This window comes from Mustela lutreola, chromosome 14, assembly GCF_030435805.1.
Source record: "Mustela lutreola isolate mMusLut2 chromosome 14, mMusLut2.pri, whole genome shotgun sequence".
NCBI classification, from domain to species: Eukaryota; Metazoa; Chordata; class Mammalia; order Carnivora; family Mustelidae; genus Mustela; species Mustela lutreola.
The window spans coordinates 45,071,923-45,084,233 of record NC_081303.1 but is presented as its reverse complement, the minus strand read 5'-3'; the positions used below and the strand labels follow the sequence as shown (position 1 = coordinate 45,084,233).

The window sequence follows — 12,311 nt, the reverse complement described above, 5'->3', positions numbered from 1 at the left end:
AGTATTTATGTACCGTGTTTCAAAAGTTTCAATAAACCTTTTATCTGGAAGCAAATAAAATTCAACAAAATTCATGATGCATACTTAGGCTTCCTAAGTAATCTATAAGAAAATACACAGGTTTTTAAAACATCAGGAACTCACTTTAAGCAGTATCAGTCGAATTTTTTATTTACATTTTTTAAATGCAAATTACATTTTAAAGTTATTTTTGTTCTTAAATATCCACAGATGTTGTAAAGCAGAACTAAATCAGTTTCTGAATGTATTATGGACGAAATATATTCTACCTGTGAAGCTACCAAGATAAACTTTTTTTTTTACTTTTTACCTTTTTTTTTTAATTTTTTATTTTTTTTTATAAACATATATTTTTATCCCCTACTTTTTACCTTTTATTTTTTTACTCTAAATTAAAATTGATACACATAATTTCCTCTCTAGCAAAACAAATTTGGTTTTCCTTGAAGGAGTACTATGTGTAATGGGTAGGAAAAGAAAAAGAAAGAGGAAGAATATCAATTAAATGGCACAATAGTTTGCCATTTGCTCTTATCATAAACCAAAAAATTAAAAAGCTTGATTTTATATTTTAAGCATGTTCTATTGTTTATTACAGAAGAATCAGCATTCTTGGTATTTATAGACCATGTACATGTCCAGTCCTGATCTGTATTTATACTACGAATAAAATTTTAATTGTTGTTTCAATGTAAGTGCCATCACAACCATCATTTTGTTCATGCTCTTCATCTTAATAGTTTCTGCTGCTAGCACATTATTAACAAAATAACATGTTTCCCTTCCATAGGTTTGGCGTATATTGCAGGGTGCATGTTTAGAAAGACAACAGCAATAGGAAATATGTCGAGGTGTGCTACCTCAAGCACACAAAAATGCAAGACAAAAAGAGATCCAGAAATCTGGCTGAAGCTTGGAAGAATTTTCTTGTTTGAGAAGTATGAAATAGTTTGAGAGTTTTGTTTGATGATAACAATGAGGCTAAAGAGGGAACAGTGAGGGGGGTGTTGAAACTGCTAAATCCTCTGTTAGAGAACTGTACCAACACCCCAACTGTTCCCTATCTCTTCAGCCAACAGTGTGAATGGAAATTGCCCAGCTCACACCTGACAGTCACAGCAGAAATTGCCTAGCTCCTATTGGAAACTTGCTGGGTACCGCGTGGACCACAGGAGATACTAAAGCTGTTAAAAGGCCAGAGTCACCAAGCAGTCAAGAAATATTTTTGACACCTTCCATCATATCCATGTTTTATCTCTTTGAAATACCTTTTAGAGAAAGTTTACAAAGGACTACATATATAAACAAATACAAACATAAGTAAAAAGAAAAGGGGGAAAGACTGAAGTCAGGAGGTAGATTATCAGTGTTTCCTGAGGCAGCTTCCTAAAAAGCAAATAAAAGCTAGAAAACAGTGTGACAGAGAAGCCATCAAACATGCATTTATACGATGAACAAACAGAAGAGGAAAATTCACATACCATGTACAAGCCACTTAAGCCGAAAGATATTACTATTAGAACATTTACACAAGTCTATCTTTGCTTTATCTACTTTAGCTCTTTGATCAAAATATTGCTCCAAGCCCAGTATAATATTGAGGTTCATATCCTTAATATTATTTTTTCCCTCTAAATCGCCATTTCCAGGAAATGAAATTTTAGTTAGTCCTTTCCTATATAAGCAAGATGATTTACTGACTGTGGCAATTATGTGCTGAGCTCATTCTTGTTCTCTTATTAAATACAAATTTTCCCCATCAGCTTCATCTAAAAACTAGGACATAGTACTCTCATGGAGTCAAAGAAAGGAAGGGAAAGTTATTCTTGTCAGGCACTGGTAATTCTATAACCTAACCAACCTGAGAAATAGGTGTAACCAAATCTTGGTGGCTCTGTGATCATTTCTTTGAACAATGTAACTCATATCATCTATATGATCTTTAGGAAGAACCATTTCCAAGAACAACTTCAAATGTTGTGACATGAATGGGTACAATAATAAATTTGCCAATGAACATGATTATTTTTATCTTCATTGTTTCCATAAAAAGTTATGGTTAATAATTAGGATTTTGTAGTTCATACTTAAAAGTCTTCCATGATGATCCTTACCTAAGAATTTTGGGAAAATATTTTTTATTTTTCAAAGCATCAATTTGCAAATGGCGTAACCTAGTACTAAACCTGCTCGGCTTTACTTTTCTTTCTCTAAGGATCTAACAAAAGAGAACTGCAATGGCATGTCTTGTAATTTAGGATTTTTTAAATTTAGGGTTTTTTTTTTTTTAACAAAAAATATGCTAATAACTGGCATACTTCTAATAATTAACGTGTGTAGTCCACACTATACGTAACAAAAATCCAAATAAATATGCTTTAAATTTAATCATTTTAAATTTGTACCCACTTTTCTTGCTCCTCTACAAACTGACTATATTTTATAGCTTAGAAATATCTTACTTGCCCTTGCAATGAACAGTGCTTTACACTGATAACTTTGTCAATTCATTTTTTTCTTTAAATTCAAGATATTCATTTTGCGGGTTTCAAATTCCACAATGAATATAAGATTGTGGAGACAGAATGTGGCATACTTACTTTTCGTCATCCTTGTATTTACAAAATATGAAAATTCACGTTTATTTTTCATCGACCCAATCAACTCTGAGTATAACACCTCTGATTTAAACTTATATTTATTGCAGATTTTGCTAAGAAAAAATTAATTTTAATCCTAGTTCAGTTACATGGGTGTGTATTACACATGGGGAAACACCTCTGACCCTGGTACTCAGGGCACTTTCCATTCTCATTTTTCTAGTGTTAAAATGTCACTCACTGGATGCTTACCAGGAAAGCTCATAACTCTGGCTTTGTAACACAGTTTAGGTTTCTTTTTATTACACTTAGAATAGTCAAAATACAGCCTTTAATTTGCATTATCGTAATTATAAAAACACTTTTGCCATCATTCTTTATTTTCCTGTTTATCTTGCAAAATCAGATAATAAACATTTAATAAAGCTAAATTTTGCATTCAACAGCTCTTGGATGGATAATTCCGTTTAAAATGTGATAAAACATTGCCACTTAAAGGATCACCATCTATACCTAAAAATTAACTGCAAATTAAGTGGCTAATGCTGTTAAAAAAAGAAAAAAAGAAACTCAACGTGATTTCAATGTTTCTAAGAAGCAGGGAAAGCACATATCACATCAGTTTGCTGCTCTCAAGGTCAGTACTAAGATCAGAGAGTCCCCACTGTATGATACAATTGGAAGATAAAGACACATTACTTCCCTGGGAAGCTTTGTCTGAAGCTTCAAGCACAAGTGGGTCAAGTTCCCAGTGATCCTTTGCGCCTGTCTAATTAATGACTGTTGCATTTAGTTTGCCTGGGACTTTATGATGATATCCTCCCTCCCACCCATAAAACAACCTTGCACACACCAAAATTATCCTGTTAGGTGTTCTCATTTCCAGAAGTTTGCAGGGAGAAGAGCCTTTAAAAAAATCTCATAACAGGTTTTTTTTTTTTTAATTATCTTTCTTCACATGTACTTGATTGTCTAGAAAATCTGTATTCCAAGAAATGATGTTTTTTCTGCCTAAATGTTAAACATACAAATAACGTGAGATCACTTCAAATGCTAATGAGTGGGAGAAATGATTACACTCTACAAGCATGTGTTTAAATGGTCAGAATTCGCCTTGAAATGTAAAATTAATGATCATTTACTCTGGAGTTTTATGTGAGTATTGCATAAGTACTTGGAAATGGAGCCACTCAACTGTACAATGCTGCATTGTTTCATTTCCCATGTTTCTGTGTATATGTTACTGTTTCAGTTTCATTTGTCAGCAAGTGTCTGTTTACCCTGCTTCCTGTTATTAATTATGGGAAACAGGTTTTCTTGAAATATATTAGAGACTCTTTTAACTCTTGTCCAGACACTTCAAGGCAAGATATTGATGATTCCTTTAATGTCTGTACAAAGCCGGAAACTGAGTTAAAATACATTGTTGTCTCACACAGCTTACAAGTTCTTATCTTTCACAGGAAAAAAGGGGGGGGGCAGAAATAATTAAAATAAAAAAATCACAGCAGCTTCTATTCCTATTACTAGACAACGAAATAATAGAGTTGGATATGTTCTTCATCGGCCACAGCAATTGACTAACATATGACAATGTGAATTCTGAGCTCAAAAATGTTTCAAAGATCAACTCAAATAGTAAAGTGCTAGAAGACAATGAGATATATTCTAACATAAGTGTATCCACAAAGAGACAAAAATACCAACCTTATTATTGGTGCATTACAAAGCTTTTTATATAGAAACATATGGTCAGTGCATCCTGCTCTCTGTCTTTGAAATAGGAGGAAATATACTTGCATGCATTAAAATCATAAAGGAGCCAAAACATCTGGAAGTTTTAGAAGAAAAGCAAAATAGTTATGGGAGGAAAGTCCAGATTAAAAAATGCAGATGTTTAATTGGGCTGTCAGTTATGTTATGAGGAAATAGGGCAGGAATAACCAGAAGCCACTGGTGGAAAATTAAAATAGTTTCGTGAACCCTTGCCAAGCTAAAAGCAATGAAATCGGTAACATAATATGGACAGGGGCATTCTCAACTGAGATCTGAAAATGTTACCATGTGCAATTTTATAAATTAGCCATTTCCAAAAAAATCTTTTTCATTAAAGCACAATAAAAAGTTTTTCAGCCTCTCCTCTCTCTCTCTTCGGTCATTAACATCGGGCAGTTATTCGGAGTTTGGCTTTCATCAATGACAAGCTCTCCCCGCACCTTCCTCACCCGGTTTCTAAGACCCTCTAATACTGCTGAGTGGCCAGAAATTACAGATGCAAGGAAAGCTGACAAATGCCTGCCAGGCCCCTCCCCCATTGCCTCGATAGTCAAAGCCCCCGCCAGAACATGCCTGAGAGCAGCGCACCGAGAGACAAAGGCACAAAGATTCCATTTTCTCAGGGAAAATAGATTTCATGTGTAAAACACTAGTGAGAAAAAATTGAAAGCTGACACATATGTGCAATTTTAGAGAGGCAGGACTGAATATTTCAAGAAGATTGAAATTGCATTTGATTGCATCAAAGCCTAACAAATGTTGTTTAACCTAAAAGTCTTTTCAGTCTGTAAAAAGACATTCAGTGGCAAGATATTTTATTTTATTTTTTTTAAGCACATGGTTAAAAAGAAAAAAGAATCTTGAGCTCAGTGGAGGGATGTTGATTACATACTACTGTTGCATAAAGAATTAACACTGGCTCACATCACAGGGTCTACAAAATAAAGGGGGAAAGTTAAAAAAAAAAAAAAAACAACCAACCCTATTGAATCAAAGGGTTCAGAAAGATAATATTAAATCCTTATGAGTATGTTTCCTATAAAAAGAATCCCCTCCCCACAGCCCCAGGGCATCGTTACTGGAGAGGCAGCGAGTGGTTTATTAGAGATTCAAACCTTGGCATCTGAGCCTTGCCAAGCATGCAAGTTTTAGCTTGTGAGCTCAGGGCCCTTGGCTTGCACAGTCCCTTCTGGCATCTAACAGTGAGGGCCGTCTGGTTGGTCTCCACACGCCAGGCAGTGTGTGGGTGCAAAGGCTCAGACTAGAGACAAAGGAAGATCATCATTTGCTATGGAAGGTCATGCTTCATGCTTTTCTTCCTACCTAAATTCTTATATGCCAGCAAAACATTTAGGGACAATAGGAGAAATATGCGAAAAAAGAAGACAGAACAAAATGAATCAGGGAATTAATCTATAGCTTATCTTCAAGTGATATAAATAAATATACAGAGAGAAAGAGGGCGAAAGAAAGAAGGAGAGAGAGAGAGAAAGTTAGAAATTTTGACTTTTTAAAGTGATCTTTCCATTGAAGGGAAGGAAGAAGCTTTCCCCCCCTGCCTTCTTAGATTTTTAACTTTGGTGGGTGGTTTTTTTGGTTTGTTTTTTTGTTTTTTAATTTTTAATTTTAAGTATTTATTTGACAGAGACAGACACAGCGAGAGAAGGAACACAAGCAGGGGGAGTGGGAGAGGGAGAGGCAGGCTTCCTGCTGAGCAAGGAGCCTGATGCAGGGCTCTATCCCAGGGCCCTGGGATCATGACCTGAGCCGAGGGCAGATGCTGCACGACGGAGCCACCCAGGAACCCCATTTGGTGGGTGTTTGTGTTTCTTGAACTTCATATTCCCTGCAAAGCTAATTCAGTTGTATATGAAAAGAAACCGTGAGGTCACTTTTATTTATTTTAAAAAAATTAGTTAAGTATAATTAACATACAATAACCTATTAGTTTCAGGTGTACATCATAGTGGTTTGATATTTGTATGCATTATGAAATGATCCTCACAATAAGTTTAGTTACCATCTGTCACCACAGAAGATCATTACAATATTATTGACTATGTTCCTTATGCATCCCCATGACTTATTTATTTTGTAACTGTAAATTTGTATCTCTTAATCCCAGTCACCTATTTTGCGAACCTCCTAAACCCTCCTTACTCTGCTAACCAACAGCTTATTTCCTGTATTAATGAGTCTATTTCTGTTTTACTTTGTTTTGTTTTGTTTTTTAGATTCCACATGTAAGTGAAATCATACAGTATTTGTCTTTTACTGTCTGACTTATTTCACCTAGCATAATATCCTGAAGGTCCATCCATGTTGTCTCAAGTGCAAGATTTCATTTGTGTTCATGGCCAAGTAATATTTCTTTGTCGATCTATCGCCCATCTTTATCTGTTCATCTGTGGATGGGCACAGACTGCTTCCATATCTTGACTATTGTAAATAATGTTGTGATGAACAAAGGGGTACATCTCTTCGAATTGGTGCTTTTATTTCCGTCAATACTTACCCAGGAAGGAGTTGCTGGATCATATATAATTCTGTTTTCCATTTTTTGAGGCATCTCCATTGGCTCCACCAATTGACATTCTCACCGGTGTGGATTTCCTTTACTCCACGACTCGTCAATACTTGCTATCTGTTTCTTCTTCATGATAGCCATACGGACAGGTGTGAGATGGTATCTCATTGTGGTTTTGATTTGCATTTCCCTGATAATTAGTGATGGTGAGCATTTTGAGCATTTTTTTTTCATGTTTTTTCATTTTGTGCATCTGTATGTCTTCTTTGGAAAAATGTCTATTCAGGTCTTCTGGCCCTTTTAAAATCAAGCTGTAGAGGTTTTTTTTTTTAATATTTAATTATACACATTCTTTATAATTTTGATATTAACCTTTTATCAGATGTATGTTTTTCTCCCATTCGGTAGGTTGCCTTTTTTTTTTTTATGTTTCCCTCAGATTTGCAAAAAACCATTTTAGTTTGATGTAATCTCATCTGTTTACTTTAGCTTTTGTTACCCTTTCCTGAGGAGACTGCCCCCTCTCAAATATTTCTGTGACCAAAGAGCTCACTGACTATGTTTTCTTCTTTCTCAAATTGAGCCTGCTTACATTCTCTCCGAATCCTTTCAATAGGATGCTGTTCTTAATAGATGGGTTCAATATTTGCAGAATATTTGGAACAGGCTTAATATATGTTGAAATGTGTTGGACCATTAACAGGTTAAACTGTAATTAATAGTAGCTGTCAGGGGTTAGAGTCCAAGAAAATGCACTGGGGAATATTTTAATTAAAAAAATTACAATAAAATTTTTAAAAATTGAGAACACATTCTGTATTGTGCCACTCCCTTTCAAGTTCCTGCAGTTCTTAAATTCCTTTAGTCAATAGGAATATCAGAGAGAGAAAGAAAAGAAACTAACAAAGTACTTCCTAACCTTATAAGAGATGACTGAGAGGAAAAACGGGAATCTTTTAGGTAATCTTTTAGGTAATCTTTTACTCCTAGGTAAATCCTATGACCACTCAAATGTTTTACACAAACTCTATTTCCACAACAATATTCATGTCAGGAAACATTCTAGCTGTCCCTCCCAATCTAATGAAAATATTATACAGCATTTTGAACAAGATAGTCATGCCATTAATTAATAAAACTACTATTTCAATTAGGTTATTAAAAATAACCTAAATGGGGTGCCTGGGTGGCTCATTGGGTTAAAGGCCTCTGCCTTCAGCTCAGGTCATGGTCTCAGGGTCCTGGGATCGAGCCCTGCATCAGGCTCTCTGCTCAACAGGGAGCCTGCTTCCCCGTCTCTCTCTGCCTCTTTGCCTACTTGTGATCTCTGTATGTCAAGTGAATAAATAAAAAATTTTAAAAATAATAATAACCCAAATGTTCAAAGCCTTCATCTATTTGCTATCAAAAGGGAGTGTTCCACATATCTGAGAGTTGGGAGCACAATTACACGTATTTAGCCACTGTAAGTTTAGTGAGTCTCAGAGCCTGTTTTCCTTAATATAATATAAGGAATTTTGTCAATCATAGGAAATTTGAGGGAAGGGGATTAATCCACAAAGGCAGTGTTGGCTCCCAAAATGCACAGTGGGAAGAGAGTGTAAAACTTCTGTTGTGTTTTAAAAGTTTAAAGTTTAGTATGAAGATCAACCCCATGTCATTAATGGAGAAAGGAAGTCTCTGGTGAATTCAGTAAAATAAATCAAGCAAAAGCTACGTAATCACCACACCACGGACCAGTTCACTGATGTACTTGTACACATTTTAGAATGTTTCTGTAACTTTGAATCTGATGCTCTGTGATCTCAAATTTCCTCAAGTATATGTGACATATTGACATTAACTTTCTCCCCCGTTAGTCATGTGTCTGCTAAGCCAGTGTGCACAGAGTAGCAGAGTGAGCCCAAGTGAATCAGGGTCATGTCCCAAAGTCCACCCAGAAAATAAATTCCCTTAAGCCCCGCCCCTCACTACCAAGTCTTCTGCCTTGGCCTCGGAGGACTTGAACAGCAGTGGGGAATGTGTGAGGTTTTCCGTGCACTTCCTAGTGTGCCAGCCAACAGGGTCATTCATGCCTCTTCAGTCATACTTCCTTGGCAGCCCCTAGGGCATCACCTCAGGTGCTGAAGCACAGAGAAGAAATTTATGAAAAGAAAGCTTATTGTTATATGGAGGATATTGAGGAAAATACTGATAATCTTTTAAAATATATGTATCCTCGAAGAGAGAACATGTATGTCTGACCTAAGAAGATCAACAAACTTACACAGTCTAAAAAGTGTTTCTTACAGTAATTTTTTAACCAAATACGAAGATTCCCTAATTTAAGGGTAAAAAAGAAAATAATACTGTGCTTGTCTGCATTTAACCTAATTGAAAGGGAGAAAACCACATCGATTAGTCACATTCAGTATTTTCTTTTTCGAAAATTCAACTGCTGTCATAGACTAGGATAATGATACAGAGATAACGTTGTGTTATTTAGATAAATGAGTCTCTATAGAGAAATTAAGATGATGAAAAACAAAGCAAATATATTTAATATATCTGGTAATAAAATCTATTTATCTATCAACTGTAGTAATGGTAGGTAGTATTTTAAAACCTTTTTAAACACGGGAAATACGTCCAAAGGAAGATGAATCCTTATACCTAATTAACATTGCAAAGTTAGCCAAAGCTATCTGTTTTATCTTTTCAGGGGTTTCTGGTTGTTACTTGACAAGACATTTTATGGTGGGGAAACCCAGACAATGTTTTCTAGGGCCAAATTTGTAGCCCTAGAAAAGGAAAAAATTAGGACACGAGATGTGGCAGATCTCTACAGAGTGTTGGATTGGAAAACATCCCTGTAAGAGGACAAAAATCAGTTGTAGCTAATTTGCTTAGCATGGCCTCAGTTTCATTTAATATCTTTTTGTTTCGTATAGGGATCTTGGCAAAATTTGCAACGAATCCATAAAGGAAACTGAAAGCAGTTTGATCTTCATCTTCAGTGACAGTCCCACAAAAGTTGAAGAAATATGTTCTGTCTCCAAAGAAGAGTACAGTTGTGCCCTAAAATTAAAACATGATTAAGGTATGACATTTCTTTTAATTCAGTTGCAATGCTTTGTTCTTTCCATTACAGATGATTTCTTCTTTTTTCCTCTCAGTCTCTCTCTTCCTTTTCTTCCTCTCATTAGCAGATTGTCTTTTATAATTGATGTTGTTTACTGTCCTTTCATCAAATATATGCCACATCACTTAGGCGAGCCATCCGACAGGGCACCTAAATACACATTAGAAGGTACTGGGAGCCATGAGTCGCTTTGACCGCCTCATCAGGGAAGTTATAATAAGCATCTTGATGTCACTGAGTGCAATGCCATATTCAAATAATAGCCTTCATCCTTACCCTCTTTAAATATAAAAGTAAACCTTGAAGTCTTTGAAGGACCTAACCAAACAACACACAAATGAAAGTAGACCAGTGAGCCTTTGGGGGGAAAATCCTTATGTAAAATCTGTAAAGAATCTTAGCAGTTTTTCAAGAAAGACCTCTAGGTAAATGATGGCTGTGAAGGAGACACATGTTCATCTCAATTTTATGAGGAGAATTATTGTGGGCCCTCTATGCCAGTTTTGCTCCCAGCAGGATTTTTCTTTTCTCATCAAGTTTCAGGGCTATCTACTATTCTCCGTGTGTAAAGCGTATTTAGTGGTCCCACAAAGCTGCACTAATTTAAAAAAAAAAAACACACACACACACACACACACACCCCAACAACAACAACAACAATAAAAAACAACCAAAAAACTTTGTCAAGTGGTCAGACAGACTGGAACTAGAGGATTATAGGTAAGAGGGATAAAATGAAGGGTTGGAAGCTATAATTTCTATTTCTGTGGTGGCAACCGCATCAGCTGTTGGAGTCAGGCAGTTTAAAGAATATGGCTACTTAAGCATAGAGTCTGGGAAGAAGACACTTCAAAATATAACAGTAAGTCAGGCCTCTCGTCGTAAAGATACACTAACTGACAGGCATCCCTTGCTGGGTCCATTTCCTGATTGTCCCAGCGTCCCTCTTTCTCACACAGATGTCTTCCACTTCCATTTGATTCCATCCTTGTCTTTGACAAAGCCATCTATTACTTTATATATATACATACATACATATATCTATGTGGGGCGCCTGGGTGGCTCAGTGGGTTAAAGCCTCTGCCTTTGGCTCAGGTCATGATCTCAGGGTCCTGGGATCGAGCCCCACATCATCGGATCCTCTGCTTAGCAGGGAGCCTTCTTCCCTTCTCTGTCTCTCTGCCTGCCTCTCTGCCTATTTGTGATCTCTGTCTGTCAAATACATAAATAAAACCTTTTAAAAAAATAAATAAAAATAAAAGGAGACACTGCATCTCAAAGGGCTTCTCATTTGGCCGAGAATAGTTTGTTCTTGAACAAGATCTGTCGATTTTCAGAAATAGCCCCTCCCTGGAAATGGTTTTAAAGAACGTGTATGTACATATGGGTGTCAGGCAGTCAAATTTATAGATGGAGTAATTTGAAGAATGAATTATTATAGTGACAGGAGAAATATAGATGTCTGTCTAGCCTACATAATATTCACTACAATCTTGGGAATTTCATTCCATAATTTGGCCTTATATTTTTATTGGAATTAACAGAATCAGAGGGTTGGTAGAAAGCACAGAAATTTTATAATACAGCTCTCATACTGAAATGAAGAAAATGAAGCCCAGAAAATAGTCTGATCCAAGTCGTTCTGCTTGTCTATAAATGCTGTTGGTTTAATTTTAGTTTTGCATATATTTAGGCAAAGAAAATATTTTCCCAGAAACTAGTTACAAATGTTTGAGAAGAGATATAATCATTAAAATATGTATGTAGTAAAATATAACTATTATTCAATAGTGGATAATATATATTGAAGTTGCCTAAGGATTTTATTCATCTAGGAAAACTTGTTAACATATCTTCTCATCTCTATATATGTATAATATGTAAAACAGCATAAATTATCTATATAAATGCACTTTATTTTTGTATACAAGTACAACCCACTTTTGACTTTTTTGTGTTATGATTATATATTACTCACAGTTCTGTAGTTTTAATCAGAACAAAAAGGATTGCCCATAAGAAACGAAGGTAAGTTATTTCATAAGTTGGGTTGGAAGTTCAGAAATTCTTTTTATATTACCAACATTGTGTTCTTTAAAAAAATAAGACAAACTCTTATTTTTTATAAGAACTAACAGAAATGGGGTTGGGGAGGAAATCCACAGTAGGTACACAGCTAGACCCTATTATTAGAGGCAATTGGGTGGCATCATATAGGAGATATAGTTTGCTCTTGAAGATGGAATAGGTTTAACGTTAAAAAAAA

General features: G+C 35.6%; 1 long non-coding RNA gene across 1 annotated transcript in view; it reads left to right on the top strand.

Annotated features, from left to right (window-relative positions):
* The window catches only part of LOC131814769 (uncharacterized), a 65,852-nt gene that overhangs the window by 26,625 nt on the left and 26,916 nt on the right, over positions 1-12,311 (top strand). Inside the window, exon 2 of the long non-coding RNA XR_009347447.1 lies at positions 9,855-10,003. This is a non-coding gene — a long non-coding RNA (uncharacterized LOC131814769). The remainder of the gene's footprint in view (positions 1-9,854; positions 10,004-12,311) is intronic.